The sequence below is a fragment of the Drosophila tropicalis genome, unplaced genomic scaffold (assembly GCF_018151085.1).
Source record: "Drosophila tropicalis isolate 14030-0801.00 unplaced genomic scaffold, ASM1815108v1 contig_573, whole genome shotgun sequence".
NCBI classification, from domain to species: Eukaryota; Metazoa; Arthropoda; class Insecta; order Diptera; family Drosophilidae; genus Drosophila; species Drosophila tropicalis.
The window spans coordinates 4,846,028-4,868,362 of record NW_027173049.1 but is presented as its reverse complement, the minus strand read 5'-3'; positions in this window follow the sequence as shown (position 1 = coordinate 4,868,362).

Here is a 22,335-nt window from a genome sequence, read left to right as displayed (position 1 = left end):
TTGCGCTCCTTCGCAGGCGAAAGTGGTGGTTTGCCCCTCTCACTGTTGATCTGCTGCTGTTGTCCTGGGCCTATGGGCTCAGGCTGGGCCCGTGCCGGTCTTCGGCTTCATGCATGCGGAATTGCATGCTGCAGAGTTGAGAGGTCCGGGGCAGTCGGTCGGGCAGACTTCTGATCGTTTCGGCAGTGGCTTGGGAATATTCGGTTTTGTTAAGGTTTTTTGATTTATAACTTTTATCTGATGTGCTGAGTGAGTTGTGACTTGTGGTACTCTATTTTGGAGGGTCTCTTTTAAAAATTCAAGCTCATTATAAAGTTTTTGAGCCGTCGTCCATGCGGGCGGTGTTGATTGAGCAAATTGAAGCCACTTTATGTGTGCTATACTTTTGTTAATTTTGTTTTTCTGACCTCCACGTACCATTACGCACACTCTATTCACACAGACGTTTTTTGTATATCCTCCTGGTATAGTTGCCACAATCTTCCCGATACGCTGCTCCTTGTGACTCTAGTCACGGTCGCCATGTATTATCAGTAGGTGTTGATTGATTGAATGTCTTTTATTGTATGAATTTGGTTCTCTTAGCTAAAGGCTTGCTAGCTGTCGGCGCAGCGGCAGAGCAGCCGTCTTATATAAACATTATATATAAGTAAAGTAACAATATGTAAGACGGGCAGAGAATGTGAGTTATGCATGCACACATGTATAAGTTAATAATTTCGTTGCTTTCCAATTTATTTAGATTATTTAATTAGTTAGGTTATTTTTAGCATTGCGTTTAGTGCCTTTTGAGTTCTTTTTGATACTGCTTTCGCACACGTGGGTGCGGGCTTCAAGCCTATTATCTCGTGATTGGTGCGTGGTTTGCGGAAGTCGAAGAATTATTTATAGTGGTCAGGTAGCTTGCATGAGACTTGAATAGGGGGTTATACACAGCTCCTAACACTTCTGCATTTATTTTTAATCAATCGGTGTACATGGTGACTGCTTTTTTTTTTAAACCGTTTCCGAATCATACATAGAAACCCAGAAAAACTTGGACTCAAACGCTACTGTAGCATGTTCTGTAATATCAAGTGATTAATAATATTATAAACATAATATATAATTTTGTTATAATATTTATGTATGTATACAACATTAAAGTGCCATGCCTCTACATGATGAGTCGGCAAATCTAACACGCGTGACCACTCTCTCCCAATATGAAATATGATATATCCTCACTCTTCCGCTGCGGAGGCATACATATATACATATTTTTATGTAAACATTTATACATTCATACAATTATACATAAGCAGACGGCTCCTCTGCCGGCGTCACCGGCAGTGCAGCTACGCGGTCTTAGATGTACTTGACCATTGTTAGAGAATTAAGAATCATTAAATAAAGATACCTCAAGCCATACAGACTTGCTTTGGTCATCTACAAAAATCTAAATGAAATATATCGGACATACCACACAACCCAATAAAATCAATTGCCTTCTTGGCCCTTTCCTTTACATTGGCCTTTTTTCGTTTCTTGGTGTTGGAATCATATCGTCAATCTTGGGTGGGATTCAGTGCGGCACCTTGCATCTCTTTGTGAAGAGAATTTGATCGTTTTTTGTTTAGTCCGGCTTCATAAGCCCACTTAACCCCGAGATAGTAGTTAATTAGAGAACTAAGTGTTGAGAAACTTCTCACCGTGTTGATGATACTTATGGCATAATGAGTTATCCTGTAGGAAGTCTGATCATACCTGTTGAGCGGGATGTTAACCACAATGTTCCATAGTTGAAGGGTTAAAGCTCCCAGGGGAGGGTTGCACCATGCACCTCTTTTCATTCAGTGTGCACCTTGCTGCATTTTAGCAACGTATGGGTAAACTCCAATTGTTTGCAGTTCTCGGAGAAAGGCATTCGTTAATACTTTTTGGTGAAGCGCTTTCTTTTCGGCTGCGATTACAAAATGCAGAGCGTTTTCAGCGTTTTTTGTGTCCGGTTTTACCTACTGGGTCTCGCTCTACCTCCCCGGACTCTAGGGTATTCGCGATCGGCGAGGATGTTGATGGCCGCTTTATATTGAGAGATATCTATCTATCCCTCTCTCGACATTTTGGGCCAACTCAGAAGAGGAACTGGGTCCTGCCGAGTCTGGGCGAAGCAACACCCCTCCAAAGCCTATTGCACAGCTTTGTTGATAATTGCCAGTAGCTGTTTCCCAAAACCAAATCTTAGGTAGCTGTAATTCCCTAGGTTCTTCCACGGTGCATACAGTACCCATTTCCCAGCCAGCACCCTTGTAGAGGGTTCAGTTTGGGGATTTCCACTATACTAATTTACTAACTATTGATATTAAAAAATTCAGCAGTAATATAATTGTAATCAAGAGTCTTGCATTAATACTTTTCATAAAAAACAAAAGTTAACGGACAACATTTATAAAACATTAAATATGATAAAAACTAATTTACCATTATAATATACTGGACTAAATGTTGATACCCTTGCGAAAAGGTTATATTGATTTTGGTCAGAAGTGTGCAAATTATAGAAGAAAGCATCTCTAAACATATAACGTAAATATATTCTTGATCAGCACGACGAGACGCGTTCATATAGCCATGTCCTTCTGTCCGTCTGGATCAACGCAAGGCTGAAATGTAAGCTTGAGTTCACTGCACAGTTTGTATATTTCGAATTCAGTTTATTACACAACTAAAATGTGCTAAATTGGATCAAGATCGGGTGAACATTTGGCTACTCTGATATTTACAAGGCAGCCATTTGTACTTAAAATACATAAACGTTTATTGGAAGTCCCATCAAAGCGTCTTCACGCTTCTTGACAAGTTTTAGAAGAGAGAGATAGTGTTGACTAACATTAATAATACTAGAAATTCCATTTAGAATTGGGAAACGACAAACAGAGGGCTAACCAGTATTTTCGGTGTCGCCACAGTACTCCCCGTCCAATGAGGTAGTTATGAATTTGAAGTTTAAAAACGAACTCGATGATGTTACTCATATGTCCTTGGTTCAGGGCGTTTCGCGTCTTGAGTCTCGGGTTGTTGGTCTTCCTTTGCTATGAATGCTGGCTTGAGTCTGTCCACAGAAACGGCGACCTCCTTTCCATTGACTTTTAGAAGGAAGACTCGATCCGTTTGGCGCTTTAAGACTTCGTAAGGGCGAGAATACGGTTCAAGCGGTTGCTTGACTGCGTCAGTTCTGATGAACACATGTGAACATTGATCAATGCCTTTTAGAATGAACATTCTTTCCTTGATATGATGAGCCGTGGGCTTTGGGCGAAGTTTTTGCATATGTTCACGAAAAGGGCTTAAAAATGATGCAGGTGGCTTGTCCAAATCTTCAAAAAATTCATTGGGTAGTCGTAATGCCGTTCCATACAACATTTCCGCAGCTGATGCGTTGATGTCCGGTTTGAAACAAGTGAGTAGTCCAAGCAGCGCAGTTGGCAAAAGTTTTGTCCAAGGTGTGCCGTCATTGCACATCAATGCGGCTTTTAGAGATCTTTGCCATCGTTCGATTAAACCGTTGGATTGTGGGTGATAGGCAGTGGTGTGTATCTGTTTGCTGCCGATGAGTTGTGCGAGTTCCTTGAAATCAGCGGATTCGAACTGCGAGCCCTGATCTGTTGTTAATGTTTTGGGCGTTCCAAAACGTGATATCCACTGGGCGTAGAAGGTATTTGCTATTGTCTCTGTCGTTATGTCAGTGAGAGCGACAGCTTCAGGCCATCGTGAAAATCGGTCGATCATCGATAGGCAGTAGCGGAAGTTATGATAGTAAGGCATTACTATGATGTTCAAGTGCACGTGGTCGAATCTGCTATCCGGAACGGGTATCTTTTCTGGTAGCACGTGGTTGTGCTTGTTGATTTTCGCACGCTGACAAGGGAGGCAGTTTCGGCACCATTGGGTGATGTTTTTGCTCATTGATGGCCAAACGAACTTGAGAAGGCATCTGCGACAATGTTATGTTCGCCTTTTACGTGCAGAATTGTCGTGGAGAAATGCGATATATTGAAGGCATAAACAAGTGGCTTATGATCAGACCTGATGATAAAGGCTCGTGTCTCTACCAGGTGTTTAAAGTATTTAATTGCCTCGAAGACTGCTAAGAGTTCTCTATCGTACGTGCTGTAATTCCGTTCCGGGATGCTGAGTTTTTTAGAGAAAAACCCTATTGGCTTCCAGATGTCATCTATTTGTTGTTCGAGGGCCGCGCCGATGGCCGAGGCAGAAGAGTCGCAGGTTAAACTGAGTTTTGCGTCTGGTGACGGAAACGATAAAAGTGTTGCATTAGCCATGCTTTGCTTACAGTTTTCAAAGGTAGCAATGAGTGTCGGTGTTCATTCGATCCTTCGTTGGTCGTTCTTCTTCACATCTCTGAGCAATTCAGTCAATGGCGCTTGTATGCCTGACGCATGTTGAGGGCATTTCCGATAGTAGTTGATCGCACCCAAAAATCGGCCAAGATGGCATATTGTTTGAGATCTTGGATAGTTAAAGATAGCGTTTATCCGATCAGTTGGCGGCTTTATTCCACAGTCGCTGGTTGTGTATCCAAGAAAGTTGACCTCTTGTTTTTCAAATTGGCATTTACTAAGGTTAATACTTAGACCATGGTTTTGAAGAATTTGAAAAACCGAGCGAAAAAGCGTCTAAAAAACTTTTTTCTGATATAGTTGATCGGTGAAATCGTTGATATGAGCGATAGGATAACGATCCGGAACCGTTATTGAGTTTATTTTCCGATAATCGCCACAGGCACGCCAACCTCCATCTTTTTTCATTACCAAATGAAGTGGGCTTGACCTTGGACTTTTCGACGGACGACAAATTCCTTGTTTGATTAGAAGATTGAATTCCTGTTTTGCTGAGGCTAGCTTATCACCCGATAGGCGACGGGGCCGATCCGCAACAGATCTACCATGCGTTTCGATGATATGAGAGACGTCGTTATTGACATTAGTTTTTATTGACGGTTGGGTTATGCCAATAAATTCGTAAAGGATTTCCGGATATTTGTTTGGGTCTTCTACTGTTGATATGGAATTTTGTCGTGTTGCAGCTAAGCATCCAGGCGTCGAAAGACCTCAATGAGAAGTTTATTTGCCAAATCAATGAGTAATCCGTTTTTGGTTAGAAAGTCAGCTCCAATGATGACTACTTGGAACAACAGAAATCACAGACGCTGAGTCAATGAGAAACCGTATGTTGGAGACACGATCGGTGATGGGCAGGCGTGGTTCGATACTGGAGTTGTGTTGTTGTTTGGGATCGCCGGTGTTGAGTGTGCTGTCGCCGACCAGCCCTTTGGAAGACAGCTTTATTAGTTTGACGACTGTTCATCCCCAAAATTAAGATGGTAGAAACAAAATTTGGATTGTTGTTCCTCCGTTTTTTTAGGCGATCGGCCACGTGATGCGCTACGTGAGCGGGACTGAGCGTCATGTTTAGGTGATCGAAACTGTTTTAGCTCCTTTTGAAGATTCTCGAACTTTATGTTAAGCAAGCGTATGCTCTCTAAACATCTAAAGTTGAATCGCTAGGTGTTATAGAGCAAATGGCATTGTTGGGTTCCATCAAATGAAACGATTTGCTTTCAACTGTTTCAATCATTTTGTCTGCTATTTTGGCTTGTCTAAGTTGGTTTCCTCCCACACTGTCAGCATTGGACGTATTGACTGAGGCATCTCTGCAAGAAAGAGTGTGCGAATTAAGCTTTCACTTGCCGGAACCGGGGCGAAGCGTCGCATGTTTGCCAGAATTTCAGATGGTTTTGATCCAGATCTTCCATCGCAGTGAAGTAGCCGGTTTATTTGTGGTGGCGTTGCTAGTTGCATGTAAAAGCTCTAATTGGCTTTTGATATCGTCTAGTTCCCATTTAATTTCGTCCATCGTAAAATTCTCAATAGGCGTCTCTTGTTGAAATTCTAGTCGTCTTTTTGGGAGCGCGCGCAAGTCGTAGCGTCTCTGTGTCATAAACCCGCCAAAAAAAAATTGTTTGACTTCGGATGACAAAATTTGCTAGTAAACCGGAATCGATTCCAAGGAACGTTGTGTGATGCTGAAGATCACGTCGGGGTCACCACTTAAGCTACTCTTATATTTACAAGGCAGCCATTTGTACTTAAAATATATAAACGTTTATTGGAAGTCCGATCAAAGCGTCTTCACGCGTCTTGACAAGTTTTAGAAGAGAGAGATAGTGTTGACTAACATTAATAATACTAGAAATTCCATTTAGAATTGGGAAACGACAAACAGAGGGCTAACCAGTATTTTCGGTGTCGCCACAAATATAAAGCTACCATAGACATGATCGGCTGATATTAATTTTTACAAAAAAATTTTACACATACAAAGTCTGCGCATTTATGAAACAAATATACATACCAAATATGGAGTCTCCAGAAAGAAATTTACTCGAACCTACATAACAAATTTGGTGGTTTTATCTTTTGTAGTCTTCGAGATCTACTGGTTCATACGGACGGACGGACGGGCTAAAAATGGCAAGATCAACTCGGCTGTTGATCCTGATCAAGAATATGTATACTTTATAGGGTCGGAGAAGCTTCCTTCTGCCTGTTACATACATTTTGGCGACTTTAATATACCATTTCACCCTATGGGTGTATGGTAGAAAAAGTTTAATAAATGTGTATAGCTTTAAGTCCAACATTTATATTTTTTTTTATTTAGCAAGGGTGGCGGCTGAAATTGTACTTAGGAGCCAGAGCGACAAATGCAGAGTCTAAGCAAAGAAAATAATAAGTTTTGAGAGACGATACAAAAACTTGGGTGTATGGAGTTTTACGATGGGTCATAATTGACCTATTTTTGGCTGATCAAGCGATCGTCTTCCGTATGTCGGTAAAAGGGCGGCCATGCGCCAAAATTTACTGGTGGAGAATAAAGATCTTAAACTCGAGCACAATTTGAAACTTGGAGTATACGCTTCTTATTACATGTGTGGGATAACGTACGAAAATAATATAGATCGGCCTACTTTATTATTGACCGGTAAAAGAGTTGGAGAATTTTACTGAAATTAACTATTGAGAAGGGGTAAAATATCCGACAACAAGTTTAAAAGCCAGAGGGCCGGGGTCAACTTTGACCGCGTCAAAGTTTGTATACCCTTGCAACCTTTTTTGTAAATCTTTCCTTACCCATAGCTATCAATGTGGAAGAACGTTTTATCTAAAAAGGCTTATGTTTGCGAAAGAATGGCCTACAATCATAGGAAATAACGAAGATATTGATCATCTGTCACTGTTTTGCAGCGATCGTTCCTATGGGAGCTATATGATATAGTCACCCGACCTTTTTCAAATTTGGCACTGTCATTAACAGATATATTAAACTAACAAATGTTTAATTTGAAAGCAAGCGCGTTAAAAGTAACGAAGTTATTTACAAAAGTCCATGTTTTCGACCGATCGTTCCTATGGGAGCTATATGATATAGTCATCCGATCTTGATTAAATTTGGCACAGTCGTTTATAGGCATAATTAGCTCTCTAATATTAGTTTCACGTCAATAGATCAGAAAATATCGCAGCTATTGAGAAAAGTCACTGTTCGTGACTTTGGCGTTTGTATGGGAGCTATATGATATATTGGTCCGATCCGGCTGAATCCGAGATATACAACCCCTGCAGTACATATAAGCCTACATGCAAAATTTCAGTTCTGTAGCTCTTACGGATCAAGAATATATATACCTCGTATGGTCGGAGATGCTTCGTTCTATGCGTTGCAAACTTCTGACCAAAATTAATATACCCTTTTTGCAACAGTATAAAGATCAGATAAATGGAACACAAGATGGGGGCTAGCTTCGAAGTGGAAAAACGGTTTAAAGGGTTTCTTTAAAGTCTACTGCGAAACGGCTTACATTGAAAAAAACGAATTTATTAATCAGAGTCACTTTTTTCCACCTATTGTTCCTATGGGAGCTATATGATATAGTCATCCGATCTTGATGAAATTTGGCACAGTCATTAACAGATATATAAAACTGGCAAAAGTTTAATTTAATAGCAATCGCGTAGAAAGTAACAAAGTTATTGACAAAAGTTTTCGACCGATCAAAATAATATATATATGTACATACTTTATATGGTCGGAAATGCTTTTTTCTATGCGTTTCACACTTCTGACCAAAATAAATATACCCTTTTTTCAGGGGTATAAAAATGAGCAAAGCAAGCAAAGGTTACAATTATAGATGCAATATAAATTGTAAGTGTATGCATCGGATTAATGTATGTATGTATGTGCCAGAGAATTACAGGCACAATCAAACTACATAAGCTCCTAAGATTTCACTCAACAGTTCTGCAACAACATGAAAACTCAGCACGAATCCAGTATACCTACGGATTTCACGCACATAAATTGAGAATGAAAAACTTACACCGCTTTATGATGCGAAGGACCAAATTTCGACCAGAACTCTTGCCAAGGAGCTCAAAGAAGAGTGTGACGTGAATGTGTCCCACGAAACGGTCCGTCAGGCCATTCTACGGCATGGGTATTCTTCGAGAGTGGCACGTAAGAAACCCTTGCTCTCCTCAACCAATGTGGAAAAGCGCTTCTCTTTTGCTCTTACTATGCTTAGGCAACCAGAGGAGTATTGGAAGGATATTATATTTTGCGACGAGACCAAAATAATGTTGTATTACAACGAAGGTCCGCCCAAAGTATGGCGAAAGGTCTCTACAGCTTCTATAATATCGAAAATATCATTCCAACAGTCAAATTTGGAAAACTGTCGGTTATGGTTTGGGCCTGCATATCCAGCCAAAGAGTCGATGAACTGGTATTCATTGAAAACACCATGAATGCCGAGCAATATCTGCAAATTTTGAAGTCAAATTTACACCAAAGTGCAACCAAATTTGGCTTTCTAATCGAAAATCGGCCAACTTTTAAATTTTACCAGGACAACGATCCAAACATAAGGAGTTTAATGTACGCAATTGGCTGCTTTACAACTGCGGAAAGGTCTTGGAAACACCACCGCAAAGCCCAGATCTCAACCCAATCGAACATGCGTGGTCCTATTTAAAGAAAAAGGTTGGAAAAAGGAATCCAACAAACCGTGGACAGCTAAAAGCTTTTGTAATGGAAGAGTGGCAGAAGATTATATTCAAAACTTGGTCAACTCTATGAAAAGAAGACTCCAACATGTACATAAGGGGGGCCATACTAAATACTAAGTTTTTCAAAATTAGCTATAGTTAGTTTTACATTTTTAATTTAGAACAAGATATATGAAGTGTTTAAAGAGTTTCTTGACAGTGTCGAATATGTGTAATCTAAGTTTTTGTTGTTTTTTAAGTTTCACCCTTTTTGTTTCTGTTTTTTATAATTTGATTTTAAAATATCTATTAAATAGTTAACCATTGAAAAAAATTAGTTAAATTAAACAAACCCCTTTATTTTTTTTACATAAAGTCAAAAAATTGAGCTTTTTTCCACTGTGTAAAGTGTTTCTTGACAGACTGTATAAATCAATGCAGCTGGTATATACATATGTACACACATAATGGGCTTACAAAATGGAGTGGTAAAGAGCGTGGAAGAAAAATTTGCGGGTATGACGAAATAAAATGGGATAGAGTGAGAATTTAAATGTTATGTATGTCTATGTGTGCATGTTTGCGAACATCTAAACATTGACGCCCAAAAAAAAATATGGAACACTTAATAACATCATGGCCGATATTATCTTTGATAGTTTCTGTGATAGCTTCTTTGATATTTTGAATATATGGAAGGTCTCTGAAAAAAATGAGGTGCAAACTGGAAAAATAACGTCACCGAAAAGATATAAAAAATATCAAAGAAGTTAAATTCGGCTATGCCGAAGTTTATATACCCTTGCAGTCCTTGACAATAATAATTTCACATTTTCAAAATTTGTTTTCTGCAACTCAATTCATTAATATACAAACAAAACAATTTTACTCTTCATACTATGTACAATTTGTTCTTCTTCTTCCCTCATTCCCTAAGCAAAGCAACGCACGCATACACATACAGTTTATGTAGCGTTGCGTCTGTGTGTGTATGCATGTGCTCTGTTGATTTGATGATGACGTAGTAGGCAGCAAGCAGAGCTGCCGGCAGCGATTGAACCGATTTATATAGACTGTAACTTGTGTTCTATTTATCCGATCAGGGTCAAATTTTGGGATCTGAGATTTTATATCAAATTCTATTATATTGGTAAATTTCATGGGGATACTCCAATTTTTGCAAAAATTTTTGTTCCAGAGCTATATGATATAGTAGTCCGATCCCAAAGATTTTCATACTTTATCTCACCCGGGTAAAAAAAAGCTCCCAAAAAAAAATTTCATCCCGATAGCTCTTAAGATGGCTGAGTAAAACGCGTACGCACCGACGGACAGACGGACAGACGGACATGGCTTCTCATGCTGATCAAGAATATATATACTTTATGGGGTCGGAAACGTCTCCTTCTGTGCGTTACAAACATCTGACCAATTTTATAATACCCTCTGCAAGGGTATAAAAAAATAATTTTGTTGATTTAGGTAGTTCATATGTTGTACCCTAAAAGCGTGAAGTAAGCGGTGGGCAATATACATTATTCTCTCTCATTATGAAATATTAGGAAAGCAAAATATCCCCTACCTGTGTTTTGTGATAGGGCCACGGAATAGGTAAACAACAATTTCTGTGCGTTTAATCTGCAGTAATGGATCTTCATTTCGTCTGCCTTTGGGACCATCTCGCTACCTGCTACGGATCAACTATAAAAAAGCCCCTTTTACCTAATAGTTGAAAGTTTGTACGCATGGAAAAGGAAGAGATAGATGATCAATGGCGATGAAAAAATGAATAATGTTGATTAGAAAGTTATGAATATGTATAATATTTGACATTTATTTCAGTTTCATTTATAGTTCAAACAAAAAGCACTTTTGTACATATAGGTATCGTAAAACGGCGCACAGTGGGGCTTTTTGGCATTTTACATTGCAAAACTTGAAGCTTTTAAATCGATACAGCGATTTAAAAAATGTTTAAAGCATATGATAAAGAATACCTCAAGCTTTAAATGTTTGTTAAGAGTGCTGGGTGCTCGTGGTGCTGTAACATTTAAGGTCAAAGTCAGAAAATATGTCCAAGCATGTTTTTCCTTTCCGGTTTTTTCAATCACTGTTTTAAACGACTATGTAACATTTTTTAATGTTTTACTTTTATTTTCCAACATAATTACAAAAAGGAAAAACTAAACATTTTTTTACATTTTTTTAAAGTGAATTTTGAAAATTTGCTATTGATGGCTGATTTTTTTAAAATTATTTTTAATATTTACATCAATATCGAATAAACTCAACATTTCGGGACTATAGTTGCTATTTTAAAAATCCTTGCCAGCATGTTAACAAAGTCTTCATTTTGTCACGTATATTCTATTAAATCCTTTCCGTCAGCTAAAATCCTATGTACCCTTGGGGTAATTTTTTTTTTTTTTGCGGATACAATTCAGTCAAAAGTTGAGCAGTTTTTGAAGTATATTTTGCAAATTTTTCACCATTTACCATTTCCTTGCAATTTATAACATTCAAGAAAACAGCCAACCTTTTAATGATCTCTTGACTAACACCTGTGTATATTTGATTTTATACCATACACCCAAAGGGTGAAATGGTATATTAAAGTCGCCAAAATGTATGTAACAGGCAGAAGGAAGCTTCTCCGACCCTATAAAGTGTATATATTCTTGATCAACAGCCGAGTCGATCTATCCATGTCCGTCCGTCCGTCCGTCCGTATGAACACGCAGATCTCGGAGACTATAAGAGCTAGAGCCACCAAATTTGGTATGTATACTCGTGTAGTATGCACATGTTCAGAGTTAATTGGAATTTCGGCCACGCCCCCTTACGCCCCCAGGAATCACATAAAACTGTTTTTCTTAAAAAGTATAACAGCTAGACACATCAAATTTGGATTATACACTCGTTTAGTTGGCGCGCAGAAACCAATTGTTTAAACTTTTTGCCACGCCGACTTCCGCCCCCGGAATTTACATAAAACTGATTTTCTTAAAAACTATGACAGCTACCGACATCAAATTTGGTATGCAGACTAGTTTAATAGACGCGCAGAAACTGGCTATTTAAAAATTTTGCCACGCCCACTTCCGCCCCCGCAAATCAAACAAAACTGATTTTATCAAAAACAAACAAAGCTAAAGTCACCAAATTTAGTATGTATACTGGCTTAGTATTCGCGCAGAGTATATATATTTTCATATTTTGCCACGCCCACTTCCGCCTCCATAATTAAGAAAAAACCGATTTTCTCCTGTAGTTTTTTGACTATCGCATTCAAATTCGGCAGACTAATTAATCTTATCTATTTCTACAAAACTACCAAATTTTATTGAAATCGGACTAGAAACATGCAAAATATGAGTATGAACGTATTTTACTACGCGGTCCACAAGGCCAGAATTGGCCGTTGGCTAGTAGCGGCGCTAGAGTGCTCGTGTGTTCGTAGAGTGAGCGAGATAGCACATACTATGAAACATGTAAAAACAATTTAATAGACTACATATGTACATTTGGTTTTCGAAATTTAAAAAAATTTGTTTCACCTGGTGTATGGTATACCCGAGTCGACGAGTCGACTTACTTGCTTCATTTTTACACCTACCTACCTATAGTTTCGTATAGCTTTACGGGCTACACTTCTAAACGAGCGGAAAAGGTTCCGCAGGCTTTTACAAAATTATTGTTTTATATTTAATTAAAATATGTATGGATTATCCTCTGCATCCTCTGCGTCAGCTGGTCGTCGCCGGTTGGCTGCACTGACGCTCCTTCGCAGGCGAAAGTGGCGGTTTGCCCCTCTCGCTGTTGATCTGCTGCTGTTGTCCTGGGCCTATGAGCTCAGCGGGGCCGGTGCCTCTCTTCGCACAGGTCTTCGGTTTCATGCATGCGGAATTGCATGCCGCAGAGTTGAGAGGTCCGGGGCAGTCGGTCGGGCAGACTTCCGGTTGTTTCGGCAGTGGCTTGGGAATATTCGGTTTTGTTAAGGTTTTTTGTTTTATAACTTTTAACTGATGTGCTGAGTGAGTTGTGACTTGTCGTACTCTATTTTGGAGGGTCTCTTTTAAAAATTAAAGGTCATTATAAAGTTTTTGCGCCGTCGTCCATGCGGGCGGTGTTGATTGAGCAAATAGCAGCCACTTTATGTGTGCTATTCTTTTGTTAATTTTGTTTTTCTGACCTCCACGTACCATCACGCACACTCTACTCACTCAGACGTTTTTTGTATATCCTCCTGCTATAGTTGCCACGATCTTCCCCATACGCTGCTCCTTGTGACTCTAGTCACGGTCGCCATGTATTATCAGTAGGGTGTTGATTGATTGAATGTCTTTTATTGTTTGAATTTGGTTCTCTTAGCTAAAGGCTTGCTAGCTGTCAGCGCAGCGGCAGAGCAGCCGTTTTATATAAACATTATATATAAGTAAAGTAACAATATGTAAGACGGGCAGAGAGTGTGAGTTATGCATGCACATATGTATGTATATTAGCGGTCGCTTAGTGACAAAGACAAACGCCCTATGCATATTCGGCTAAAAAAGTGTTGCCGCTCAATATTTATGTGGAGTAATAGGAACTCGTATGTGCATACACTATACTACAGTATGAAAACTAATTCAAAATAAAACAACAAACCAATTAGAGAATTAGTTTTTCCGTTATTTCAGTGGTACGCGCTAAGAACAGCTTGAAAAAAAAAAAAAAAACACGCAAGCTTTGCAGCTTAAAAGTTAGATCTGAGGAAAAAAATAATATTTAATATACATATAATTGCGCTAAATCGCCAAATTAAATAATGAATATCAAAGAAGTTAAATTCGGCTATGCCGAAGTTTATATACCCTTGCAGTCCTTGACAATAATAATTTTACATGTCCAAAAAAAAATTAATCAATATACAAACAAAACAATTTTACTTTTTATACTACAATTTGTTCTTTTTCTTCCCTCATTCCCTAAGCAAAGCAACGCACGCATGCACATACAGTTCATGTAGCGTTGCGTCTGTGTGTGTATGCATGTGCTCTGTTGATGACGTATGACGTAATAGACAGCAAGCAGCGCTGTCGGCAGAGCTGGGAGCAGAGAGATTATTATATTGACTGTAAATTGTGTTATATTTATCCGATCAGATTCAAATTTTGGAATCTGAGTTTTTATATCCAATACTATCATCGTAGTGAATTTCATGGGGATACTCCAATTTTTATGAAAATGTTTGTTCCGGAGCTATATGATATAGTGGTCCGATCCTGACAATTTTCATACTTTATCTCACCTGGGTAATAAAAAGCCCCCAAATCGCGATAGCTCTTAAGATGGCAGCTTCTCATGCTGATCAAGAATATATATACTTTATAGTGTCCGAAACGTCTCCTTCTGTGCGTTACAAACATCTGACCAATTTTTGAATACCCTCTGCAAGGGTATAAATATTGAAAAAAAAATAGTTAATAGTATATATTTAAAGATTTTTGTGTAAAATTATATTGAAGTAATGTTTTATAACTAACGTTTTATAAGTGACCTGTGTGATAGGTGTATTTTACTATGTTTATGTGTGCTTCAATTAAAGAAAAAGTTGTGATCCCCGTCTCACCCTCAAATAAATCTTGTTTGCTTATTTTATTCATTATTTTTGATGCAAATTTATCAGTATCTGCTTATTAGAAGCTTTGTTAATAATAAACTGGATATTAACTTCTTACCCTGCTATGATAGTATTTTGAAGGAAAAACAGAAAAGCTATCCGAAGGAAATAACAGTTTCAGAATCTGTTGCAAAAATTATTGTACCACACTGCATCTCGGATTTTAGAATTGCAGAGAGAGGTTATTAATGAACTCAGTGATTGCTCAAATAACCTTAAATTAATAGGAAAATGGGGCTTTGATGGCAGCTCTGGGCAGAGCGAATATAAACAAACATTTGAAAATAATAATGCAGAAGACAGCAATTTGTTTATCACATCATATGTCCCCAAATCAAAGGATGATGAGCACAAAATAATTTGGAAAAACCCTCGACCTTCCTTCACCCGCTATTGCCGCCCTATACGGATTCAATTTAAAAAGGAATCAGTTCTTTTAACAAAAAATGAAGAACTTTACATTAAAAACAAAATTCACGAACTGACTCCTACTGAATTCCAAACAGTTACCAACCGCAATTTTGTTGATCACATTCTTATGCTAACTATGGTAGATGGCAAAGTGTGGCAATGCCCTTACTGAAACCTCATCTGCAAAATGCTACATATGCCAAGCTAATGAATGAAATCGACAACTGCTTACAAAAACAAGTTCAAACAGATCGCTTCGAATTTTGATTCTCTCCATTACATGCCTACATTCGAGTTTTTGAATATATGCTTCACGTTTCATATAGACTCGAAATAAAACAGTGGCAAGTAAGGGGCGCAGAAAATAAACAACAATTTCTATGAAGGAAACAAATTATTCAGTGCAAATTTCGTAACAAAATGGTTTTAATTGTCGACAAATCAAGAACAGGTGGAAGTGGATCTTCTAATGATGGGAACACTGCAAGAAGATTTTTCAATGAAGCCCAAGTGTCTGCTGAAATAACTGGCATAGGTAAACACCTTATTAAAATTGTGCAATTTAGAACAATTTCTACAATTGGCTCTAGCTACTGCTTGAGAACTAACAACTAAGTATTCCTGGTACTATATTCCTCCCTCGGTTCATAAAACTTAATTCATGCGCCAGATATTATTAAGCACGCATTAGTATCTATTGGAGAGCTCTCAGAAGAAGCTGCTCAGGCAAGAAATAAGGACGTTGAGAAGTATCGACTAAACCATACAAGGAAAATTTCACGGGTAGCCACAAATCAGGACTTGCTTTTGACCTCTGATCCTCTGATTTCTGGTCAAAGAAAATTACCAAGCAAAAAAACTCATTTTTACCAAAATCAGTGTTTGATTTACTCGAATAGTCCACAATCATTTTTTTTGGCTTAATTCATTATTCTTTTATTTACTATTTTTTCAATTTAATTAAATTAATTATTATTAAACTATTATATTTTTCTATTTATTCTATTTCTATTTTCTAAAAAAAAAGACACTTTCTAAAAATTATTTTTTGATAGCCTCGAAGTGGAATGAGAGGGGTTTGAAGTGGTTTATTTATGACAATACAATTGTTTACTACTTATTATAATTTTATAAAGCTAATATAAAAATTTCACTTTGATATAGTCAGTGGAAACATTTTTGGCCGCTAATTTCATGGAGTACCAACCACTCTGCATTGTCAGAAATTGTGGTCTATTAAAATCATTTAGAGGCAACTCAGTTTGTCTCCTCTTTAGTGTTCCGTCATGCTCATAGTTTTTGGTGATTTTAATTTGCTTACTTTAGCATGGTTGTTTAAGAATACATATAGTGTTCATCAGATGCACTAAAGAAAATATAATACAACTGTTTTTTTTTGTCACAAACAAAAGTATAACTAGAACTACCCACTAGAATTAACCCAAACCAGAGGGCCGGGGCTAACTTCGACCGCGTCAAAGTTTGTATACCCTTGCAACTTTTTTTACCTCTTTCCTTACCCATTAGCCATCAATGTGGAAGAACGTTTTATCTAAAAGAAAGAATCATAGGAAATAACGAAGATATTGATCAAAGTCACTGGTTTCCACCGATCGTTGGAGGAGACGTCATCGTTAACTTAGATTTGTAAATATTAAAATTTCTTATATTATTTGTTTAAGATTATCGGAATTTCTACCACTGTATTTACATTAACATATTCTAAAAGCTTCTGTTACATGGCTCATATAGAGCTTCTTACTCACGAAAACGAAATATAAAAATGACTTCTCTCTGGAATTCGAAGAGGAGAAGACTTATTTTTCCTTACTCCACTACATCATTGGACTTTTCAGCTTACATCATCATCTTGGACATTCATAAATTTACATTATCAATTTCCATTCAAAATTTGACTCAATTGCCACTCATTAGCGATCGTAAAGCCTTAACATGCTTTACACTCACATGTAAAACACTCGTGAGCAGGGACCGTAAATAATGATTATTATTTTTTTTTTTTTAAGGACTTAGAAAAGAATAGATTACATCAATATATTTAATTCGAAAACATCTATGCATTTTTGGAAAGATTTTCAAAAATTCAATTTTTTTCAATTTTCTTCAAAAAAGATCATTAATTTTAAGTAATTTAATAAGAATTATCCATAAAAATCTTTTTTGATCAAAAAAAATGAAAATCAAAAATAATGATTAAAAATGATTTTTATTTTTTTTTGTTCAAAATAAAACTCACTTTTAAAAAACGGCTTTTCTGTTAAATTTTTTCAAAATTTTTTTGCACATCCTTAAAAAGGAGTTCAAGGACTAACCCTCCATGAAATTTGTTTTCAATAAAATTTTCAGTAACAAAATTTTTTTATTATTTCATGTTTAGTTTTACAAAAAGCAGTTGTTCCAGTGACTTATCGGCAAGGTTACATCGTTGATCTGTCAACATAATTTTAAGGGCTGAAAACGCTCTTTCGACACTCACTTGTGTTGCGGGAACCGAGGGCACCACTTTGGATAGCTGATAAAGAGTCGGGTATACGTAGCGCTTTTCCTCCCAATACTCAATTATAGTAGAGGAAAAGGAAATTGGCTTCGGGCTATAAGCCTCAATTTCTGCATACCCCTTCTTTAGATCGGATCGCTACCATCGTCAGTTTCGTCTTCCGAAGCTACCTCAATGGCTTGCAAAAAATCGTTCGGTGTTTGAACTTTGCGTTACTGCGATGTCTGCCTCAAAGGATGTAGATGCCACGGAGGTACTTAAGCAAGGCACTTCTGTTTCAATGGTCTGAAATATAAATAAAATTATTAGTATTCTTTTTATATATTTCAATGACGGAAGAATTTCTTCTTTCAAATTAAATATCTGCAGGAAAAGCTGCTTAAGCTTGCTTTTAGCTAGCATAACATTTATGGGGTTTTGCAGCAATACTCGTCTTGCTTGAGCTCCAACCACAGTTTGTAAAAGTCACCCATAAATAGTTGGGTGCTTTGTAGCTTGATAGTAGCTGTGTATGCCGGTTCCAGGGTAGCAACGAGTCTTTTTAATTCATCCCACTCAGTAGTTGTAAGCTTCATTGAACATTTAAGGCGCCTTTCACAAAAGTCCTTAAAAGTTTTAAGCTGATTCAACATACTATATGTGGCAATGACTCCTCCGTTATTAAATACCTACATTTAAGATACAAACCAGAGGGCCGGGGCTAACTTCGACCGCGTCAAAGTTTGTATACCCTTGCAACTTTTTTGGTAACTCTTTCCTTACCTATTAGCCATCAATGGCTAATGTTTGCGAAAGAATGGCCTACAATCATAGGAAATAACGAAGATATTGATCATAGTCACTGTTTTCCACCGATCGTTCCTATGGGAGCTATATGATATAGTCACCCTATCTTTATCAAATTTGGCACAGTCATTAACAGATATACTGAACTAACAATTGTTTAATTTGAAAGCAATCGCATTAAAAGTAACGAAGTTATTTACAAAAGTCACTGTTTTCGACTGATTGTTCCTATGGGAGCTATATGATATAGTCATCCGCTCTTGATCAAATTTGGCACAGTCATTAACAGATATATTAAACTAACAAATATTTAATTTGAAAGCAATCGCGTTAAAAGTAACGGTTATTTACAAAAGTCACTGTTTTCGACCGATCGTTCCTATGGGAGCTATATGATATAGTCATCCGATCTTGATCAAACTTGGCACAGTCATTATCAGATGTTTAATTTGAAATGTTTAATGTTTAATTTGAAAGCAATCGCGTTAAAAGTAACGAAGTTATTTACAAAAGTCACTGTTTTCGACCGGTCGTTCCTATGGGAGCTATATAATGTAGTCGCCCGAACTTGATCAAATTTGGCACAGTCATTAACAGATATATTAAACTAACAAATATTTAATTTGAAAGCAATCGCGTTAAAAGTAACGGTTATTTACAAAAGTCACTGTTTTCGACCGATCGTTCCTATGGGAGCTATATGATATAGTCATCCGATCTTGATCAAACTTGGCACAGTCATTATCAGATGTTTAATTTGAAATGTTTAATGTTTAATTTGAAAGCAATCGCGTTAAAAGTAACGAAGTTATTTACAAAAGTCACTGTTTTCGACCGGTCGTTCCTATGGGAGCTATATGATGTAGTCGCCCGAACTTGATCAAATTTGGCACAGTCATTAACAGATATATTAAACTAACAAATATTTAATTTGAAAGCAATCGCGTTAAAAGTAACGGTTATTTACAAAAGTCACTGTTTTCGACCGATCGTTCCTATGGGAGCTATATGATAAAGTCACCCGATCTTGATCAAACTTGGCACAGTCATTAACAGATATACTGAACTAACAAATGTTTAATTTGAAAGCAATCGCGGTAAAAGAAACGAAGTTATTTACAAAAGTCACTGTTTTCGACCGATCGTTCCCATGGGAGCTATATGATATAGTCATCCGATCTTGATCAAATTTAGCACAGTCGTTCATAAGCGTAATAAACTCTCTAATATTAAGTTTCACGATAATAACATAGAAAATAACGAAGTTATTGAGAAAAGTCACTGTTCGTGACTTTGGGGTTTGAATGGGAGCTATATGACATAGTGGTCCGATCCGGCTGAATCCGAGATATACAACCCCTGCAGTATATACAAGCCTATGTGCAAAATTTCAGCTCTGTAGCTCTAACGGTTTAGGATGAGTTTTCGTTGATCCAGACAGACGGACGGACGGACGGACGGACGGACATGGCTAGTTGAACTCGTCTCGTCGTGCCGATTAAAAATATATATACTTTGTACGGTCGGAGATGCTTCGTTCTATGCGTTGCACACTTCTGACCAAAATTAACATACCCTTTTTGCAAGGGTATAAAAGACGTCATAAATATTTAACTATAATTATAATTGAAATCAATCTTACCTATATGCTGGTGTGCTTAAAAGCTTCACAATCTTCCGTGCTTTGTTATTGAAGCCTGCAGATTCGTGGCGTTGAAAAAAATCCTTCACCGCCAGTTGAAGCGTATGTGCTGCACATTTGATCGAACGTATTGAATAGATTTTCAGATCTTTTAGCCGTCCATCATCATGCAAGTCCTCAGCAACTTCTTCTTCATCTTCGGAATCATTGTTGAGTAATGCCACTGCCTTTACCATGTTTCGACCATTGTCGGTTGTGATGGTATACACTTGCTTTCTCGATATGCTAAAATCAGTCAATATAGACTTGATCTCAGCACATATATTTTGGGATGTATGCGATGCTTTCAATTCGATCAATCCCAATGTCTTAATGCACATTAAGCCTTCATCAATGTACTGAACATTTACACCGTGCACTCCGCGGTTGCACCGTGTGGCCGTATCCACTTTGAGGCAGAGGATTCTGTTTTTTAAGGCCTCGACCATTTTGTCCTTAATTTGGCTATATTTCTATTCAACTAATCTCATAGCATTCCTTGAATTGACAGATGGCATGTCTAATCGTTGAAATATTTAAGCTGTTAGAGTCTTAAAACCATCCGAGTCCAATACAGCCAGCGGTACTTTTGCGGTGGTGACAAGGTCGATACAGGCATTGTCCCAAAACAACAGAAAATTTTTTTTTTTTTTTCAGGCGCTTCAGTAGGTTGAGTTTCAGCCAATTCGTCATACTCCTTTTTGTGCTTCATTTCTAGGTGTCTTTTTAAATTGCAAACATAGTTGCCACTGAAACACATTTTAGAAAGTTTACACTCCGAAACATTTTTTTCCACGTCAAATGTAAACAAATTTCGCAAAATAAAGTTATGCTTGCGACCCATCTCGGAGTACGATAAAGAATAATCATAATTAGAAATAAGAAAACTATGTTTCATTCAGTAACACTCGCGGCTTAAGACATTTGTAAAAAAGTAGTGGCATCGAATGCGCTATACCCTGCTATTTTCTGTATGATTTTTATAAAATTCGGTGGAAAGCCGGATATTTTTTAAATAATATTGTGTGTTTTTAAAAGATTATTAATATTTTTTTGGAAACAGAAAGTACAACAGAGCAGATGGACAGATTGAAAATACCCAATTTTATTATATGCTACTAAAGGGGTATCGCTGTAATCACTAACCATAGAATACATAGATGCGTCAAACTCAAGATTTTTTGATTACAAACGCTAGCCTGAGCGTGGAACCCCAGAGAACTTCGGCAAAAGCCGAACAGCGTAGAACCCCAGAGAGCGGCCGCAGTGTCGCTACACATCGAAAATAATTCAGTCTGCCACAGATCGCAGAACGATGAGCGCATGTCTGTGTCGCTGTGCTCTCGTTTTGCATATGTATGCGTACACTCGTCGGTACATGCTCAGGCTTCGTAGTGTGTGTGTGTGTGACGTGAAGTTGTACAACATCGCATTTCAATAAAATAAATAAATAAAACAAATAAATAATAAAAAAAATACATAGAAAAAACCTTCGTTAAAGATAAGTTGGGATTCGAACCAGGGATATACCGATCGCCAAGCGAGCACTCTATCGGCACAGCCACGGTGACACATAAAAATATGATGCCAATACTTCTTGATATTCTTTTCACAGAGGCATTACCTATTCGCATTGTCGCTTTTTTGTCGAAAATTAAAAATTTTGGTTGAGGGAGCTATTGAAATGCGATGTTGTACAACTTCACGTCACACACACACACTACGAATCCTGAGCATGTACCGACGAGTGTACGCATACATATGCAAAACGAGAGCACAGCGACACAGACATGCGCTCATTGTTCTGCGATCTGTGGCAGACTGAATTATTTTCGATGTGTAGCGACACTGCGGCCGCTCTCTGGGGTTCTACGCTGTTCGGCTTTTGCCGAAGTTCTCTGGGGTTCCACGCTTAGGCTAGCGTTTGTAATCAAAAAATCTTGAGTTTGACGCATCTATGTATTCTATGGTTAGTGCTGTAATGCTGGGCAATAAATAGTACAGTTGCTTACCTTAGCGGCGTAGGCCCAATGCAATCTCGCCGAGTGTTAAAGCTCTGCTACGTCGCACAGTGGACGAGTTTGCTAAGTTATTGGCAAAAATATGTAAAATTTCAACCAACCAAAATGTAAAAATATTTTGAAAATATTTAACACAAAAGTGAGTTTTA